Source organism: Passer domesticus, chromosome 3, assembly GCF_036417665.1.
Source record: "Passer domesticus isolate bPasDom1 chromosome 3, bPasDom1.hap1, whole genome shotgun sequence".
NCBI classification, from domain to species: Eukaryota; Metazoa; Chordata; class Aves; order Passeriformes; family Passeridae; genus Passer; species Passer domesticus.
Window position 1 is genome coordinate 50,709,072 of NC_087476.1, and position 18,671 is coordinate 50,727,742.

The window sequence follows — 18,671 nt, forward strand, 5'->3', positions numbered from 1 at the left end:
GGATTGTCTGATGTACCAGGAGCAGCTGAGAGAGCAGGTGTGAAGTCTGGAAAGGGAAGGTTCAGGGTGATCTGATCAGTGTGTATAAATACCTGATGGGGGTAGTAAAGAAGATGAATGCAAATTCTTCTCATCAGTACTCAGCCAAAGAGCCAGTAGATTCAAATTGAAATACATTTTTTTTTTTTTTACAGTGATTGCAGGGATCTGACTCTAGGACAAGTTTCCAAGATAGGTTAAGGAGTCTCCATCCCTGAAGGTATTCAAACCCTGAATGAATATTGTACAGTGACATTCTAGATAGTGTTTGTCTGAGCAAGGGTTAGAACTGGAGGTCTCATTCAACCTTAAAACTTCTGTGGTTTAGGTGGTCTCATTCAACCTTAAAACTTCTGTGGTTTAGGTGACAAATATATTGGCTCTGGCTATGTATCTGTAAGCCTTTTGAAGACAAAAGGTTTTTCTTACATTAGTTTAGTGTTTCTGCAGCAGTATGAACTCCCTTGTTAACAAGAGTTTGAGCATTTTAAGATAAACTGTCAAGAGGTTTAGCCCCACTACTGCAATCGTCTTACTCTACAGGTAGTATAAATATATTTTTCAGCACATTTTTTTCTTCTGAGAGGCGAATTGGTGAATTTTCCTCTTCTGTTCTCTACTGATGGGATGCCAGGTAAATAATTCTTACATATCAATAAGGAAGCATGTGCAGTTAATTAACCTGGAATTTGTTAGCAGGGATTATGTGAGGGGAGGAAGAAAAGGGAATAGATAAAACATAAAAATAGAAAAAGTCACACTTGTTGCCAGGAGTTTATAAGACAGCAGTTCTCTTGACTTTTGCTTTCTGACTTCTAATAGAAATATGGTATTCATGGTTTATTATCAAGCTTTCAAAAATAGTGATTTCAGCTGAGAGATCTCTGAACACAAAAGCAGTGTGAGCTTTCTAAGATAAATTGATTCTTGTGAAATATCTGTGGTCTGTCAGACTTACAGCTCTCAGGATTTCTAATTGCAAAGGAGATGAAGCAAAGTGCTGCTGACAAGCCATCTGGACAACCTGCATAATGTAAGAGACATAAAAATTCATGGTGAAGAAGATCCTCTCCCCTTTTCAGTGGCAAATCATTGTGGGATTTCCTCCTCAGGCCATATGTTGACTTGGAGGGTGGAAAAACAGTGGTAATGCTGAAGAATCTGATATCAGTAGTATTTTATCATGGGCAAGAAGCTTCAGTGTCCTGTTCCAGTGTCCCACCTACAAAATAGATAGTAGGAAAGCCTTCACTTGATCTTTGAATTACATTGACTTCCTCGTTCCTCTACTAGAAACAAAAACAAACCAAGGAAGGTCCTGTTAAGCTTTTTTTTTTTTTAAATGTAAATACCTACATTTTATATCAGCAGCAGGTGTTAGTTTAAGGAAGATTTTGATTTTTGTTCACATTTGACCAATGGAAACTGGCTCTGGATTAAAGAACATGTTGTTTGGCCTCTTTGCCACTTGCACAGCAGCAAGTGCTGATGAGAAAGATGATGAGCTCATTCTGGTACTGAAACAGGAAGAAATCAGCCCTTTACCCACAGTTATCACTTTTGTTTTGCCCTGACCACTGTTACACTCTGCACCTCTGTCCAGCACACACACAGCAGGATGCTGGTATTCAGGCTCCATTAACTTATTGACTCATCCTGTTCCTCAGGAACCTCCTGGGATCAGAGTAATTGAGCTCAATAGTTGAGCCTCTATAGAAATATCCCTGACCTTTTGCCTTGCAGTCAGTGGGGTGACCATGTGTGAATGCCAATTAAGAAGCCGGGGCATTTTGACTGAGGCAATTGGGTCAAGTGTAGCATTGAGGTTATATAATCCTTTTTTCTATTATCCTGTGAAAGCTGGAAGTGCAGAACCATTCCTTTCCTACCTTCCCTTCACCAATGGATTTTTATTCATATTTGAAAGATGTCACCTTTTTATTTTTTTTGCAAAAGCAGATCATAATAATCAGCTACTTTCAAATCCATCAATACAATATTTACTCTTCTGGTAAATTTATTATGGTAACAGAAATAAAAACATTGTGAAAATGGGGATATTTTTCCTTCCTTGTGAGAAAAAAAAAAAAAGGAGAAGATGAGCACACTAAGGGTGATGGTAAAATTGGAATGAATACCTGCTTACAGTTCTGCTTCCTTGAGGTGAGCCTGCTTTCTGAATTGCAGCTGTTAGATTTTCTTAAGTGGGGGAATTTCAGTTGTATCAAGCAAGAAAGCACAGAAGTAGACATGGAACCAGATGAGCAAGTGGCTGAGGAAATGAGGAAGGAGTGTTTGCCATCTATGAACTACAACACCTGCACCAGCAGGACTGGAGCTTGTGCTGCACAGAGTAACTCCAGTACCAAGGCAGTGAATTTGCACAGAGGAACTGCTGCTATCCACAGGGGCCAGCAGCAAAACAGCTTTAGTGTTTTCTATTTCATTTGCTGAAGCTTAGTCAGCTTTGCCCTAGGAGTCTATGAGGACCCACTTATACATTTCCATCCTGCATTATTTTGTGATATATCGCCTCAAGTTTTAAATAATACATGAGTAAAATCAGGTTGTTTTTGTTGTATTGCTGGTATGGTGAAGGGTTTCCTGGTAAAATGGAAAATGGTATGAAAAGAAATTAATGTGACAGTCTCTCTGGCCTCTGCTCTTGTATTATGAGTGCAATGTACAAGGAGGCTGGAAAAGGCAAAGATTTCTCTATAAAACATAGGAGAAGAATGGTATGGTAAACAATAAACGAATGAAAATGGAATAGTTCAGCTAATGCATCACACACTAACACAGACAAAAAATCTGCTGAAATATTCATGATGAAAAGTCACAAAAAATATGCTGTGAGGAATTAAGGGAGCAGAAAGAGATGTGTGAGGGGAATTCAGAGGATGTGAATGGGCTGACATTGAACATAGAGAGGACTTCATTAGAAGGAAGCAAGAAAGAAAATGGAAATGAAGGGTGAGCAAAGAGAGCCTTTTCACAAAAAGGTGATGCAAATCATTACCAGATAATGGGAGTTGATCTTTATGAGAGAACTTCAGAGTAGGTGAGGAAACTTGAGTATGTCAGTTTTTGGAGACTAGGGGTAAGGGTGAAGGAGGTCAGGAAGACTTACTTTCAGTGTGGGAAAAGCTCATTATTGGTGAAATTACACATCCCACGGAGATGTGATTTCTTGATTTTTGGCTGCAGGTAAGTGTTGGCATCTGTGAAGGATTTCAGTGTTCACAGAATGTTTGGGGTCAGAAAGCACCTCTGGAGATCATCTAATCCAGCTGCCTGCTAAAGCAGTTCACCTGGAGCAGGCTGCATGTGTTTGCATCCTGTCAGGTCTTGAATACCTCCAGAGAAGGAGGCTCCACAGCCTCTCTGTGCAGCCTGTTCCAGTGCACTGTCACCCACATGCTATAGTAAGTTTGTCCTTGTGTTTCCTGAAAACTTCCTGTGTTTCAGATTGTGGCTGTTGTCCCTTGTCTGGCAATAACTTAAGCTCATTCACAAGCTGCTGGTCTGACACAATTCTGAAGCAGTGTAGTGCTGTTGCATAATCTGTCATATAATCCTCTGGAAAGCTGCACTGTGAGGAAATTTTCAGTTTGGAGATAATGAATAAAGAATTTACTTTGATAATGTATGATTTTGCTCATATTAAGAAGCTTCTGAAAGCATACAGTAATCCTTTGCTTGCCAGGAAAGGCTATTTCACTAATTGAGAAATCTCATTTTAGAGGTAAGTCATGCCAGACCATTACTGCAATATTATACTTGGAGCACGTATGGGAGTGATTATATTTTAATCTTTGGTCTTGATGGGGGTCTGCTTCCTACAGCCTTTCAGTTTTAATTCCAACTTGGAAAACATACAGGATCCCTGTAGAGTGACATTTATGCTCTTGTTTAACTTCTTGTCCTTGAGGCTGGCAGCTTGAGTAACCCTGTTTCCCTAACCCAACATCTTGCTAGGGGAAAAAAAAAATAAAAAAAAAATATCTGAGTTTTACCCCAGGATCAGAGAGGAAACCCGATGCCCTGTACACAGCAGTGTTCTGGCTGCTGGTACACTTACAAATGAGAGGAGCAGCCAGCAAACCCTACATTATTTATGCTTCAGTGGTTTGTTCTTTTTTTTTCCCCCTGTGGGGTCATGTAAGTTTTATCTGGTTTTGTAATTTATACATATTTTAGCTAACACATATTCATAGGGTCTTTGGGCTATGCTTTGGGAAGTAGATCTGTGTTTTAAGGGTAGGCTTGGCAAATGAAGACTGAGGCAGAGTCCCCGTTAATTTTGAGATTGGACCACTTTCTCCTGTGTATGGGTGCTGGGGTACAGAGTGGCAAAATGACTTGTCCAAGATACCATTTGTATTTTCAAGCACACAGCCACAAATCACTTCTAAAAATTGTATGTACAAGTGATATTTACCACTGCACTGAGAATGACAGGCCCCTAGATATAAGCTTTTCTCAGGAGAGAAGAGTCCACAGGATATCATCAACATCATTATGACATGACACTGTTAACGCTGAAGGTGTGCCAAGTTTTAAGCTTGTGATGATATTTAATGCTACACATTTGGTTTTCAGAGGTGGGGATACCCCTGAGAGTGTTCAAGGCCAGGTTGGATGGGGCTCTGAGCAGCCTGGTCTCATGGAAGGTGTCTCTGCTGGTGGTGAAGGGATGGGAACTGGGAGATCTTTAAAGTCCTTGCCAGCCCAAATCATTCTGTGATCTTAAATGGAATAGGTGGTGGATGCAGAGAGAGTCTACACATCAGGATCTACACACATGTTGTGGTGATGGGGTGGGGTGAGAGGCAGAGAAGGTCTTCACTTTGTGTGTGCACTGCTCAGTAATAACTAAAGCACCAAATTACCAAGCGTTTTCATCACAAATCCAAAACACAGACCTGTGTCAGATTCTATGTAAAGGAAAATAGGAGCAATAACCAAAATAAAGGGCAACAACAGGAAAAGAGTATGAACAACTCAGATGTCAGTTTAGTGGGAGTCAGTTAAAGGTGAGAACAAGTGACATTTTTTAATTGACTCTGCTTTTTACCAGTTTTAGGGTTTTGGGGTTTTGTTTGTTTGATTTGCTGTTTTTTGGGGGTTTTTTTTAGTAAAGGAAATACATTTCTATTGTTCATTTTGAGGTAGATAGATTGACTTTATAGATTTTAGAATTATGTTGGACTAGGTGGTTTTCACAGTTCCTTCCAACTAAATTGTGGTATTGTATTCTCTGTCTACCTGTTCATCACCCCACTTCAAACAAGCACCAAATAGTTATGTTCAGAAAATCCTCACATTTATTTTGTCACTGGATACTGGACTTTTTTTTTTTTTTCCTCAAAACCCAGAGAGGAACATGCTGGACTTACCTCACAGCTATGTGTTTTAATATTATTTGCTGCCAGCTGCTTGTAAATACCTGTAAATAATATAATTATTCTGATGTATTCTCCAAGATATTTGAAGGATTATGACTCAAAGTGCAAACAATAACCTATACTTAGAGAGAGACATACATAGCCAGAAACATATGGTTTTGAGTTGAAATGATCCTTTTCCTCACTGTGAGACAGTGTGCATAATCCTGAATTATGGAAAAAGAACAGGCAGTTCCTGCCACATTGGGAGCCAAGTTATGAATAGTTAATGACAGCATATAAAGGCAGGATTGGTTTGCAGTTTTAGGTGGCTTACCTTCCTTTTCAGTGATTTTCCTGGGAAAAGGAAGGAACTCAAGTAATGCGAACATAAGAAATGGAAGATGAAGATCTGTCAAAATAGAGGGGAAAAAAATTGAAAAAGGCAATAATAAGTAGGTAGGTATCTTGGGAGCTTTTTGGTACAGAAATATCCCAAATGGTAGTGTTGGGAAAATTAGGAATAGAATATCTTTATATTTGTCCGGAGACTTCAATTCTTTCATTCATCTGGGGACCTATTCTTGTAGGAGTCTGGTATCCATTATTATTCCAAACTCTAACAAATGACATATGGAAAGTCTGTTAGGAGACAGAAAACCATATTAGAATTAGGCTGGGATCTGCTAGGAACCAAAAAGTTTTTTTCTTCCTTTCCATTTGGTCCAGCTCCAGAAAATCACTAACAGAGATCTTTCTGCTATTCATAAAACACTGAGGAATGTCAGGTCGGCCGAGGCCTACTTTGTGTTTCATCTAATTCTGTCTGAGCAGCATTGTGTAGCTGAACAAATGTGTAAGTGATACAACCAGCTCTATCAACCAGTTTCTGCCAATTCCTCCTGAAGATAATAAGCAGCTCCTTGCGTTGCTGAACTGTGATTCCCTGTAATGAGACAGGATAGAGCAAAAAGCAATATATGTACAGCAAAACCAATGCAGATGAACGCTATAGTGGTGTTGCTGAGAGCAATGGAACCACATCCTACCTGGCCCATTCAATAAGGTTGTGTCACTGACTCCTCTTCCTGTGAAAGATAGAGGAGAAATCTTCTGCTGTGAGTGCACAGCAAGAACTCTGCCCTTCCTTTCCTGACTCTTTGGCCTCTTTTACAGCAGTGGATTGAAAAGAAGGCGCTCAAATGTACCAGGCAGTCAGTTTGAAATAAAGGGAAAAATTGCTTCTGAGCAGTGTTCAGTCATTCAGAAGGTGGATTCAGCACTTGTTGTCTGCAAAATCTTTTGTGTGTATCTCTAGCTTTGAAAATGTTGCAGTACAAATGGTCCTGTGAACTCCCATAAATATTTCTTCTAAAGAATTGTCAAATCAGAATAGAACTGTAATGAAATATAGTGGGCTTGCATTTTTGTCTTTATGTATGCCTTCTAGCTGCCAGTCTTATCTATTCAGCCTGGACCCTGAAAAGCTGCTCATGTTGTTTTTAATTTCTGTTATCAACAGAAATATTTTGGTAATGGAAATCACTTGGCCCTTCCTCTGCAAGGCCAAAGAGTGATATCATTTGGAAGCAGCTACTGTTCCTCTGGCAGGTGTGTACAACTAGCTGAAGATACCTTCTCCCTAGTACACCAAGCTGTCCTAATTAAGTGCTAACTTTGATCAAAGGCTCCATCTGAAAGAAAAATTTCTTGTTTTTTAAAGTTAAACAATTTCTGACTGTGTTCTTGATAATCTCTATGGGTACCTACTGAAATGATGTTGCAATATATCTATAGGTACTGTGGGAAGGTAGGATAGTAGGAAGATGAAGAGATTTAAAAAAAACCAAAACACAATTGGCTTATTAGACAAGTGCAAGTTGTGTTGAAAATAAGGAACTGTCTTGCAGGTGGATTTATATGTATTAGATTATTATTACATTGTATATGATTATTAATCATATAAATTTATAGGCCTTGTTCAGACCTTTATATGTAAAAGACAGGGTTAAGGTCAATTGGAATATTTCATGGAAGGACAAGAGAGAAAGTAAATGTAAATATAGCTAAGTCTGTACAGCGTATACAAGTAAAGGAATCTGAGAGGATTTGCTAAAAAAACAAAGCAAGTACTCTCCTTGTTTGTGTATGCTGAACATAATGGGAATGACATGCCTCATTTCTTCCCTGTGCTCTAGTTCAGGCTCAACTCCTTTGTTTGCCTTTTAAATAGTGCTCAGTTTATTTGAATTCCTTCTGACAAAAACAAGTCTGCCTTAAAAAATGATGGAGGCCATTCATTTAATTGGTATTAGCTAGTTTTACTTACTGCTTATTTTAAATCTCAGCATTTGTCATCATGGTTAGACTGTGAGGATGAGAAACTTTCATTCTCAGAGGCAGAAAATAATGCATGGATGTGTTCAGTTTTTGAGAAGTCCCTGTCCCTCTCACAAATTACAGATATTAAACATCTAAGAGAAGGTCCACTTGTAGCTGAGCAAATGCATATGTGGAAAGGATTTACATGATTTGCTTGTGTTGATGTTCCACTGACAGTGAAGTAAACATGCAAGCAGGTCAGGTGCATTGACTCTGCTACATGTTTCTCTAGGTGTAGTGGGTCGCAATTTCCAGTGATGGCCATTGGATCCTGACTGAAAGATCAGGGTCTCTCTTATATCTCTATTTCAGTTGGAATCCAAGCAAGATTCCACCTTAACTTCAGAAAACAGACTTTGTTTCACTGAAGTAATACCTGGGTGCTCACATACAAGTCCCTTACACTTGCTTTTCTCTATTTTACTGATTTGCTGTGATTCTCGGATGAGCATGTTTGATTGTCCTTACACATATACATGCAACTTTGACTTAGAGAAAACTCAAGAGACCCACATGATGGGAAGTGCTTATGCAACCCGTATCAGAGAGCTGCTAATATGAGTCTAAAATAGCCTCAAACCACTGCAGTTAAAATGAAGTGCCCTAGAAACTTTGTGACTTCACTTGAGTGACCAGCCTGAAGGAAGGTCACATCATGCTGGGAGATTATCTGGCCTGACATACTGAAACTCTTTTCAGACTGAAAAAATATAATTTTACTAAGCAACTGAAAATAGAATATAGTTTATGCTCATTTTCTTTGTTTTGTTCTCAGTGGTGGGCTTGCTTTCTTAAAACAAACTGTCCTTGATCCAAAACTTGAAAACTTGTCTGTGGTGAAAATATGCAGCTGGCATTGTCTTTTTCTTCTTATTTAATTTCTTTATATAGAAACATATAACGTATGTGTAAATATGCACGTTTATTTGAGAGTTTATATATATGTTTATATGTTTTCTGTGTGTGCAAAAATAAAATTGTGCCCTGTTACAGACTGATACAGAGGGAGAGTTTATTTCCATTCTTAGGATATTTGCCTTCTAGATTTCACTACATCTTAATTTTTTCACCTCCTAAGCAAGGGGAGTGTATGAGAATAGGAACACAGATTTAAAACTACTTGAAGAATAAGGAAAAGGAGGATGATTGTGTGTTACTCACACACTGAGAAGTACAGTTTACTTTTGACCTGGCCAAAAATAATTTGGAGATTTCTATAAATAAATCTTAGGGCATCTGATGAGTACTCCTCAGTGCTGGCTGGGGCTTTGGCCTTGGAGAGCTTGCTGTATCCAGCAGCACATAGAGCCAATGCTGCAATGCTGCCCTAGCTCCATATTCCAGGTTCAGCCAGCAGGGAGACTGAGCATGTACCTCTGGCAGATGCACATACAAACAGGTGAATTTACACAAAAACATAACATAGCCACACAGATCAGTGCAGACAGAGACACTCAACACTCACAAACAGCAGTGAGGGCTTCATCCTATTCCACTCCCTGTCCGACCAAGATAAAAGTTCATTTTTGGGAAATATATACATATCCCCCTACAGTGACCCTGTAGTCTGTAAGTGATCTCAGACAAGGTGTAGTGATGACTCAGAGACTGATGTCACTCCCAGTCCTGGGGGCAGAAAGCCTCCTGGGAAGTCCTAAGGCGGCCAAGGAAGGGACTCATGTCCCTGACTGCGTGATCAGTGTTCTCTCCCTCGCAGCTCTGGGCTGTTCTACTCCTTCATGCCTGGAGAAGCCAACTTCTTATAACCCTCCTAACAGGGCTGCTGGGCAGGTGTTGATTCACTGTCTAAAGGGTCAACAAGGTAAACAAGTTTCTCAAGCAGTTTTTAGTTAAATTATCTATCTTTTAATAATTTATCTTTTTTTTTTTTAATTTTAATTCTTTTCATGACCTATGCAAATGTACTGACGTGTACAGTGTGGTATTAACTAATTGCATTTCTTCCTCTAAGGTGTGTCTGCATGGCTCTGTGGTACTGTAATAATTTGCATGTGCTCATAAAACATTTTGGAGTCCTAAAAGTACTGTAAAACTTACCTCTACATTGCCTCTTCCTCAGATGTTCAAAACTGACTACTTAAAAAAAAAAGTTAGCAACTACTATTTTTTATTCAAACTCAGTAAGGAAGTTGAGGGATTTCATGGTCACAGTCTTCAAGTCAAGTGCTTGTACACTTCAAAAGCAGCATTATGGAAATAAAACAAGACTGCAGTCATTAGTACTGAAGGAAACCTTCTCTCCCCAACTCCTCACAATAATGTTTGTTCATGCTTGCTGCTGTAAAATAACAACCTCTCCTAAATTACTGCAAGAACTGCTCATTTTTGAGATTGTATTCTGATAGGCATATAATTACAGTCAAAACAACAGCAAAATACTGTGATTTCAGTTTGAAATTTAATTGCCTTACCTGCATAATCATTGCAGTATAAATTAGGCACAGCTGTAGAGCAGACAGAAGGTTTCTTTTAACTAAAATTATTTCCTTTCTCTTGACTAAGTTGAACACATGTTTTTCAGAGTTCCAGATTTTGAGAAGATCTTGCTTTATGGCTAGAAAGTGTGTATGCATATTTTTTTACATATGGGCAAACATTTTTTTATTGCCATTTTTCTTTGAAATGTCTAAGTAAAACAGTCATTTGCTGGAAATGTCCATTTTTGCACTGGTGTTTCTGTAGTTTATTTATTGAATCCTGGAACTCAAGGATTTGGATTTAATCAGGTTTGCTCTTCAAAATTAAGGCAGCACATAAATAATCTTGTGGCATTAAATCAAAGTAGTTGTCATGCTTGTCAACTGTCTGTAGTCTACACAATTAAAGGCCCTCAAAAGGAAGCAGGGGTGAGGGGCAGTATGGTTTGACAGAGAATTTACAATGAAAAAGAATCTCCTCTTAAACAATTGACAGGATGTTAATGAGGTCAGAATAAGTAGAAAAGAGTGGGTATTTTTGCTTGGGAGTTAATGCAAGAATGCTTGAGCTTTATCAAAAAGGAAATGGGGAGCTTAGGAGTCTGCTGGCTTCATATGCATGGAAATTGGTCTCTCTTCAGTACTGTCCCATTTTCCCCAGGGTAGCTGTTAGAAGGCAACCTCTCCCTAGAGTTCTTAATTAAGATCCAAACCCTTAATCTGAAATCTAAAATTATATTCTTCAGAGTTTTTGAGAACAGGGAGAGGGCTTTCATTTTTGTTTGTTAATGATCTGAGGTTTTTTTTCATTTAAATCTAGAACTAACTTTCAGAAATCTTTACAAACAAAAATGTATTTGATTTTTCTGATGAAAAGCAAGCAAATGAAGTCATTCATCGTTTGTCTTGAAAACTCATGTCTCTACTGGAAAAAAAAAGAGGATTTTCTTAATGTGGCAGCCCATTTTTCAACATATAGAAGAAGAATGAATATTTATTCTCCTCATTTTTCTTGCCTCAGGGGTGCTGGATGATAATATATTGTGGAGCTCTTTTATGATCTTTTAAGGTGTTTGGGGACAAGTGCATATTTAATCATTCAATTGTCTGACTAGACATGGCAGAATAAAATATGTTCATAGAAGACATGTCTTCAAATACTTACTGAGTGTTAAACAGGATATCCTATAGAAGAGGTGGTCATCTTATTAGTAAATAACATCTTAAGAGGATCATCTCCCTTTCATAGGATTGACTTTTGTCTGTGGCCCCCTCGCCTGGGGTTCTGACTCTTTGAAATGGCAAAAGAGAAAAGCTGTGTCTTCCATTCAGATTTTATTCTGTTGCTGGCTTGTTGCTTAAAAGTTTCTTTCCTTCTTGAGATTTTATAAGGCAGGCATTTCAAAGTCCTTTGTGAATCAGATAGATGGAGAGAAACACAGTAGCTGTAGGAAAAAAAATAACGTAAATACAGAATAAAAGTTTGCATGTACAGAATTCAATGTTATCTTTTAGGTTTTTCAAAGCACTGTGTGAAATTGTTGCCACAGAGTTTCTGTAAGCAAAGCTCTGCATGACTGATAGAAAATGCTGAACTGCTGCTTCTGCATGAGGAAAGGCACACTGTTTAGGTTGAAGTATCACCTTTAATTTTTTTGTCTTGTTTTCTCAAGAGGTCATATTTCATCTAAATATCCATAAGATGAAGAAAAGAATGAACAACCAGTCTGCAGTTGCAAACTTAGCTTACTAAGCATAACTGTTTCTGAAAATTGTTTCATGCATTTTCAATTCTCAGCTGACTTACTATGCCTGTAAATAATGACACCGTTGTGTCCTAGGGTTGCAGTAAACCTGGAAGACAAAATGTTGCCTGTGGAAAGCTCTTGTTAAGTACCTATGAACCAAAGTGTGCATTAATAAATATGCTTATAGTTGGAATGACTGTGCTCACTCTTCCTCTCTGTGTTGTCCACTGTAGGGTAAGGCAATTCTTGCAATCTTTAGTGATATGGTCAAATACAGTGTAGAAAGCTCATTATTTTTTCTCTCAGATCAGTAATGAGAAATAAGCAGTTCAAGTCTGTGCTGTTCTTTGAGAATCCAAACCCTTTTTTCTAAAGCCCGAAGGCCTGTACTACCTCTGAACCAATTCGGCAATAAATTGGTGTCATCAGGCAAAAGATTTTCAGAGACACCACTCTATCCCTTCCCATGACAATAAGTGTCACTTCTACTTCATTTGGAATGAACAAAGTTGATTTAATCAATTTTAATCCTGAGACAATCTGAAAAAAAAGAAATTAGGTTGTCAAGTGTTATTGGATTGAAAAAGAACACATACCAGAGTATCAGTCTACAAATGTCATTGTTGTCAGCTCACTGTCTTAGAGTTCTTCAAAACAACTGTCTTATGAAGCTGAAACATAGAGCCTGTAGCCCTCTTTGGGACTCCTCCCTGCAGGACAAAAGTTTGTTCAAACCATCCTCAACAGCCCTTTGATTAGAGGGAATGAGGCTGTCTGCAAGTTCATTTAATGTCTGCTTCCTCTTTAAAATAGCTGCCTACTCATCTACAATGTTGGATAAAATGGTTGCCAGTATGATTAATTTGTTCAATCATTAGTCTTTCATCTAAGAGGTCTTGAAGAGGTCTAGTTTTGGTGACATGTTCTTCATTAACTGGTTATTTCTTGTGATTGCCTCCCAAAGTTTGTTCCCTTCAGAGCGATACAATTCATCGCACAAGAGTACCCTGGGCATTAATACATTGTAAATGCAAACAAATATATTTTCAGCCATAAAACAGACTGACAAGGCCCATATTGAGAAACAGATGGTTATATTGAAGGCTAAACATAAAAAGTTATTTACTAATATATTTGTCATCCCAGACTGCATGCATTTGGACTGAGAAAGCAACAATGAATGATTGTTCTCTGGGAGATTTGTGCATTTTTAGGACCCTGGTCAGCTGCAGAGTTAAGTCCAAGCAAATATGTACAGTAGCACTTGCCTGTTGGTTGAAACTCTGAATATTACTTTGGTTCAGTAGCACAGCTTTCTTGGTTACTCTCTGCCTAGCAGTAGACTGGATAGGCTCTGCATGTTCACTGATAGTAATTAAAAAAAAATTCTATGTTCCATGACATCTTCAAGGTATAACATGCAAGGTTGAAAGAAGTTTGGTCATTTGTTCAATTTGACCCGCCTGCTAATGAACTTCTTCCAAAAATGTTCTTGGTTAGAGTAGAACCACTGGTAATTCTGATAAGAGGATGATTGCTCTGCCAACCTGTAAAACTGTTGTTGTTGTTTGTTTGTTTTCATCTACAGATGAAAATTTTGCTGAGTTTGTGGTGTGCGAGGATGCAATGCTCCAGCAGTGAATGCTGCAGTAAGAAATGGTCTTCAAGCAATGTCAAGAAAGTGATGTGATTTGATTCATGGAAGGAGAGTGAAACTCATTGCTGCTAATCATAGAAACACCCAAAGAACCTTAATAAAAATTGATTTGAGTTTCATTGACAAAGACCAAGTTCTGAGGGGAATATTTTGCCTTTTTTTTTTTCTCCTTTATACTTTGGTATATGTTCTTTACTTCATCATTTGCAGTTTGGGTTTTTGTTTTGGTTTGGGGTTTTTTTTTATTTGTTTTGGGTTTTTTTTGTTTCACCCTTATATATCATCTTCTCTGGGAGAGATGGAAAGTGGTAGAATGGGCAAGATATTTTTCTAAGAACCTCCCTTTTGAGATTTTTTTAAGAGGCAAGATAGATACATATCTTAAAAAGTAATAATAAAAAACATTGTTAAACACCATACTGATCAAAATGTATTCTTTGCTGGCAGCTACTTGATTGCTGCTGAAAGAATTTAGGTTTTTTGACTGTCAGCAGTGTTTTCATTCATAAAACAAAATTTTTAAAAAATTTTTCATCTCATTTCCCATGTAATATAATGTCACAAAGATGTTTTGGTCATTCAGCAGTTAATTTTTTTCCTAATAGTTATTCAAATGCATTTGGTAAATTAAACGTCTGTTCAGAAGATAATATGCAGCATGCACATTGTCAAAAGATTTTTAATATTGTAGAAACAATGCCATTTTGCTCATAAGGGGAATTTTATCTCTCTTCATGATGTGGTTTTTTTTGAGCTTTTTGGACTGAAATGATGCACTGAAAACTCACAATTATATTTTGAGTGCACTGTAATGTTCATGCAACATAATTAGGAATTTCTGCTGCCCCTGTCTGAAGGTATGTATGCAGGTATGTGTATATATAATGCAGGTAAATATACATACAAATTATGTGTATAAATATGTATATAGAGAGACAATCCTCTTTTACAGTGTGATTCTATGAGTAAATGCTTTATTTGTAAATACATATACAAGCACATTGTCCAATTAACATAGTTAATAAGGAGGTCTATACCACTTTAAGTATCTCAGGCACTAATTTTGGAGAAGATACCAATTTCCATAGGGGATTTTTGGCAGTGAAATCTGTCCTACATCTTCTAATGATTTAAATATTTATTAAAATGCACATTAAGAACTGGTTTTGTCTGATCACTGGCCAGTTGGTTCCTAGAATACCATTTAAATAGGGAGAATCAGAACATGAGTAGTTGTATAAGGATAGCTAAGTGTGTTCTCTTTTTTTTCTAAAAAGGCAAAATCCAAGAAAACTACCATTTCTGATTACTTCTCTCTGAAATCATATTTCTAGGTAAAGGAATGAATGATGCAAATGTAAGTGGAGACATAAAAATAGTAGCTAAAGGGACACTTTTGCTGAGAGCATATTTGAACCTTGTTTATATTTTTAATTAAAGGATTTGTGTATCAAGAAGGATTACCAAGTGGTTCTTCTGTGATGTTTCAATGCACAAATAAGTATGACTTTGCACTTCTGTTTTTTATTTTTGGATAATCCATCACTTTCTGTCAAAACTGATTTTAATCAAAATATCACTTTTCCATTACATGAACAATTTCATGCCTGTTGTCTTTTGTCTATGCACCAACTGAGGTGATGAAAATTGGCTTCATCTCCCAAGGATAAATTCCACTACATTTTATCTTGTAACTGAAGAATGCAACTTGAGAGAGCTAATTGAGCTTAGAGGGGTATATGAATCACAGAATCCATTCTGGATAAACATTTTTATTTTACTTAGGGGTTCATTTTTGTTTTATTGTTAATTTGTTTTGTTATGTTTGTCATTGAGCTTTCTTAAAGAATATGCTCTTTCTCTATGGTCAAAATGCATATTCAGGGTTGAGGAAAAAGGCAGATATTTTAGAAATAATTTTAATTCAAGCATAAAAATTACTTCTTTCCATCTATCTAAAATAACACAAATAGCCTTAGGAAGCTGAAGTTGTGAAGTACCAGCAGTTTGAATCTGTAAGCCTCCTCTTCCATGCTCCAAGGCCTCTAATCTTTCACCATCTCTTCTGGCCTTGACTTCTTTTTTTTTTCTAATCCTTTTTTTCTTTTCTTCCATAAGTCATTTGGAAAGATCACCTTCTTAGTTATTTTCAAGTGCTGGTATTTTTTTAAGCCAACATTTTTTTCTAAGGGTAGGGATTATGTCTTGAAAATATGATCTGAGTAGAAATTCTAGCAGCTGTTTTTGTTGCTATTTTGTAATTGCAGCTAGGCTTGTGGGCATGTTTATATGGTTCTGAAAACTTAAATTAGTGATCACTGGGCTTGGTACAGGAACACCTGACACAGACAAGCACAATCTTGTGTCAGACATATCGACATAATTTTTCTTAATTAATGCAATTTTTTAGAAGTGGACAAGCCTATTGGGGATTTTCAATGGTATGAATTCTGTACTCTTAATTCCTAATCACAGCTGTATTCTTCCCTGTTTGATGACAGATTGTCAAGTGAGCAGGTGCAAAGAAGCAAAAATAGATTGTGTTCTGTTTGTAAATGAGTGGATGTTTCCTCCTTTTTTTGATTGATGAAAGCTTTATTCCAGGAAAGGTTATTCTCAATTTGTAATTTATACCTTGGATGATCAGCATAGTCTAGAAATGCTTTTCCAAATCAGCTTTCACTACAAACAGAGCCCATACACATGAACTTTGAGGCTTTAAAAGAAAAGGGAAAGGGAGATATGTCCAGCAGAGATGTTCTCATCAGTGTGTTTTCAGCCAGGATCAACCCCCTTCTTCACATGCATACAGGACATAAATGAACTTCTGCTCTCTGATTCACCTTGGCTCAACCTCTGAATCCATCCACACCTGTCTATGCAGAGATTTAGAAGTTTACACCTCCTTGTGTCAACTTTGATGAAATGAGACATTTTCCTAAAATACACAAAAAAGTCCATTGTTCGTGTAAAAATAAATTAAACTTAGTACTTTATTTTTTTTTCTGAAGCTGAAGTGGTGTTTTTTATCATTATTCATCATTTCTATAACTGGCCTTTTTGGTTTCCTTCTGAACACTAAGTGTTCAGTCAATGACTGCAGTAAAAACACAATTTTGAAACTCAATAAGACCGTAAAATTGAAATATATTTTTGACACTGTAGTAGAATTACATTTTATGAGCTTTCTGGAAATGAAGGATGTTTGCTTGAGGTTCTTACCTCAGCTTCATATTTTGACAATAATAACTTTTTTCTTGGGATTTATTTTCACTTGTGCATGTTCAGTGAGCCAGTTCAAAGGATGGTTGTGTCACTTAGGTGCAAGAGTATGTGTGAAGAGGAAAAATCTCAACACTCCTATTACTGCTGCTGAACACCTTGTATCATGGGACTGCCAATCTGCTGCAGGGTTGTTTTCTTTTTAACTGGTGTTATCTCCATAAAAAAAGATTAAAAAAGTGGTTGAATGGGTAAATAACTATAAAAGCTATTGAAACCAGCAGTTCTATTTAGAGGCTATGTAGTTCAAGTTCAGTTTGCAAGAAAAACCATGAAATCTCGAACACTTGATCTTGTGCTGTATCTATAACCAGCCATGAAGGATTTTTCTGTGTTCTGCTTTTGGCTCAATTGAGAGTATCAGCTGTTCAGATGCTCACTTTCAAGTCAGGTGTGTGAGGTGGCATTTTCCCTTTCTGGTTTTTCATCTCAAGCAGCTGAAGACTCCTGTTGTGAAGATGTTGTTTTTCCAGCAGGAAGACTCTGGCAGTCTGGAATTCCTATTTAATGCCCATCTGGCTGCCTTACCAGCTGTAGTTTGATAGTTACTGCAATTAATTTACACATAAAAGAAGGGCTTCACTGTGCACTGCTGGGACAATTTACACCTGGCTGGCAGAACAATCACCTTTGTATTTACAATGCTATTCCTGCACTGCCGTGCCTGACCTTACTGATAAATCTGAGTCAGAGAAGTGCACAGGAACCTGTAATTCACAAGCTGTCACCATTCTCAAACTGAAATCAGAATTGAAACCTTCATTGATATAAAAGGGAAAATTATTCATCTTAATGTCTCAAATTCAGCTTTTGGTCCAAGAGAAAAGCATAACATGGGGAAAAATTGCCTTCAAAGACATAATTTCGTGTGGAGTAATGTATTATTTTGCTGTCTCCTAAGTATTAGTATTGGTTTAGCTAATGATAGGTTTATAAATAATGGCTTGGGCCTGAATGCAGATAAATATGCCTATAAACTACCATCTACATGCTCATATTTAAAATAATCTAACTTGTTTTTCTTTTGTGTATGTATTTGGGATTTGGAAGGAAAAATTGCTGCATATGGTCACCTGGAGTCCTATAATGTAATTAGCCTAGATTCAAAGGGAAACTTTTGTGTGACTATATGGTCTTGAAGATGTTTGGCTGATAAGCATCAGTCTTACAGCCTGGTTGCTAGAGCATTTGGATAAGTTACAGAAACATATTTGCCAGCGCTTGACCACTATCCAAAAAATGTAGAGTATCCTGGAAGTGAGAGAAGCAGCATCAGCTGGCTGCCTGACTCTAGTGTATTTGTTAGAAGATATTTTTCATTTATGCATGTGCTTCTAAAGTGACTCTCCCCCTTCAACATACTCCTGTGACTTTTTGATGCAAAGAGTACTAAGGAAATTCCATAGTTATTCCTCAGGGTATGCCTACTGCATGGCCCTTAACAGATCAAGCATCTTTAGGAGAGTGGTTCGACCCATATATGATGTACACTGCTGTCTAGATTGTCTCACTGACAGGAAAGACCCCGATTTTCTCATTTGCTTAAATCTCTACCTTCTACAGGGTCTCTGTGTTAGACATTTAACTCCGAATTTCACTTTCTACAGAATGCCCTGACAGAAGCCCTGGAGACATAAACAGTTCAAGAATCAATTTGACAGTGCTGAAAAAGGAGAAAAGTCTGACCAACTAGAACCAGATTATCTCAGGTTTCAGGATCTTTGAGAAAAAAGTTCTT

At 37.5% G+C, this 18,671-nt stretch overlaps 2 long non-coding RNA genes across 2 annotated transcripts in view; both read left to right on the top strand.

Annotated features, from left to right (window-relative positions):
• LOC135298085 (uncharacterized) overlaps window positions 1-18,671 on the top strand; it is a 50,690-nt gene that overhangs the window by 14,386 nt on the left and 17,633 nt on the right. The window lies entirely within an intron of this gene.
• LOC135298086 (uncharacterized) lies at window positions 194-14,068 on the top strand. The gene is made up of 2 exons (XR_010360057.1): window positions 194-259; window positions 13,583-14,068. It is a non-coding gene; the product is annotated as an uncharacterized LOC135298086 (long non-coding RNA).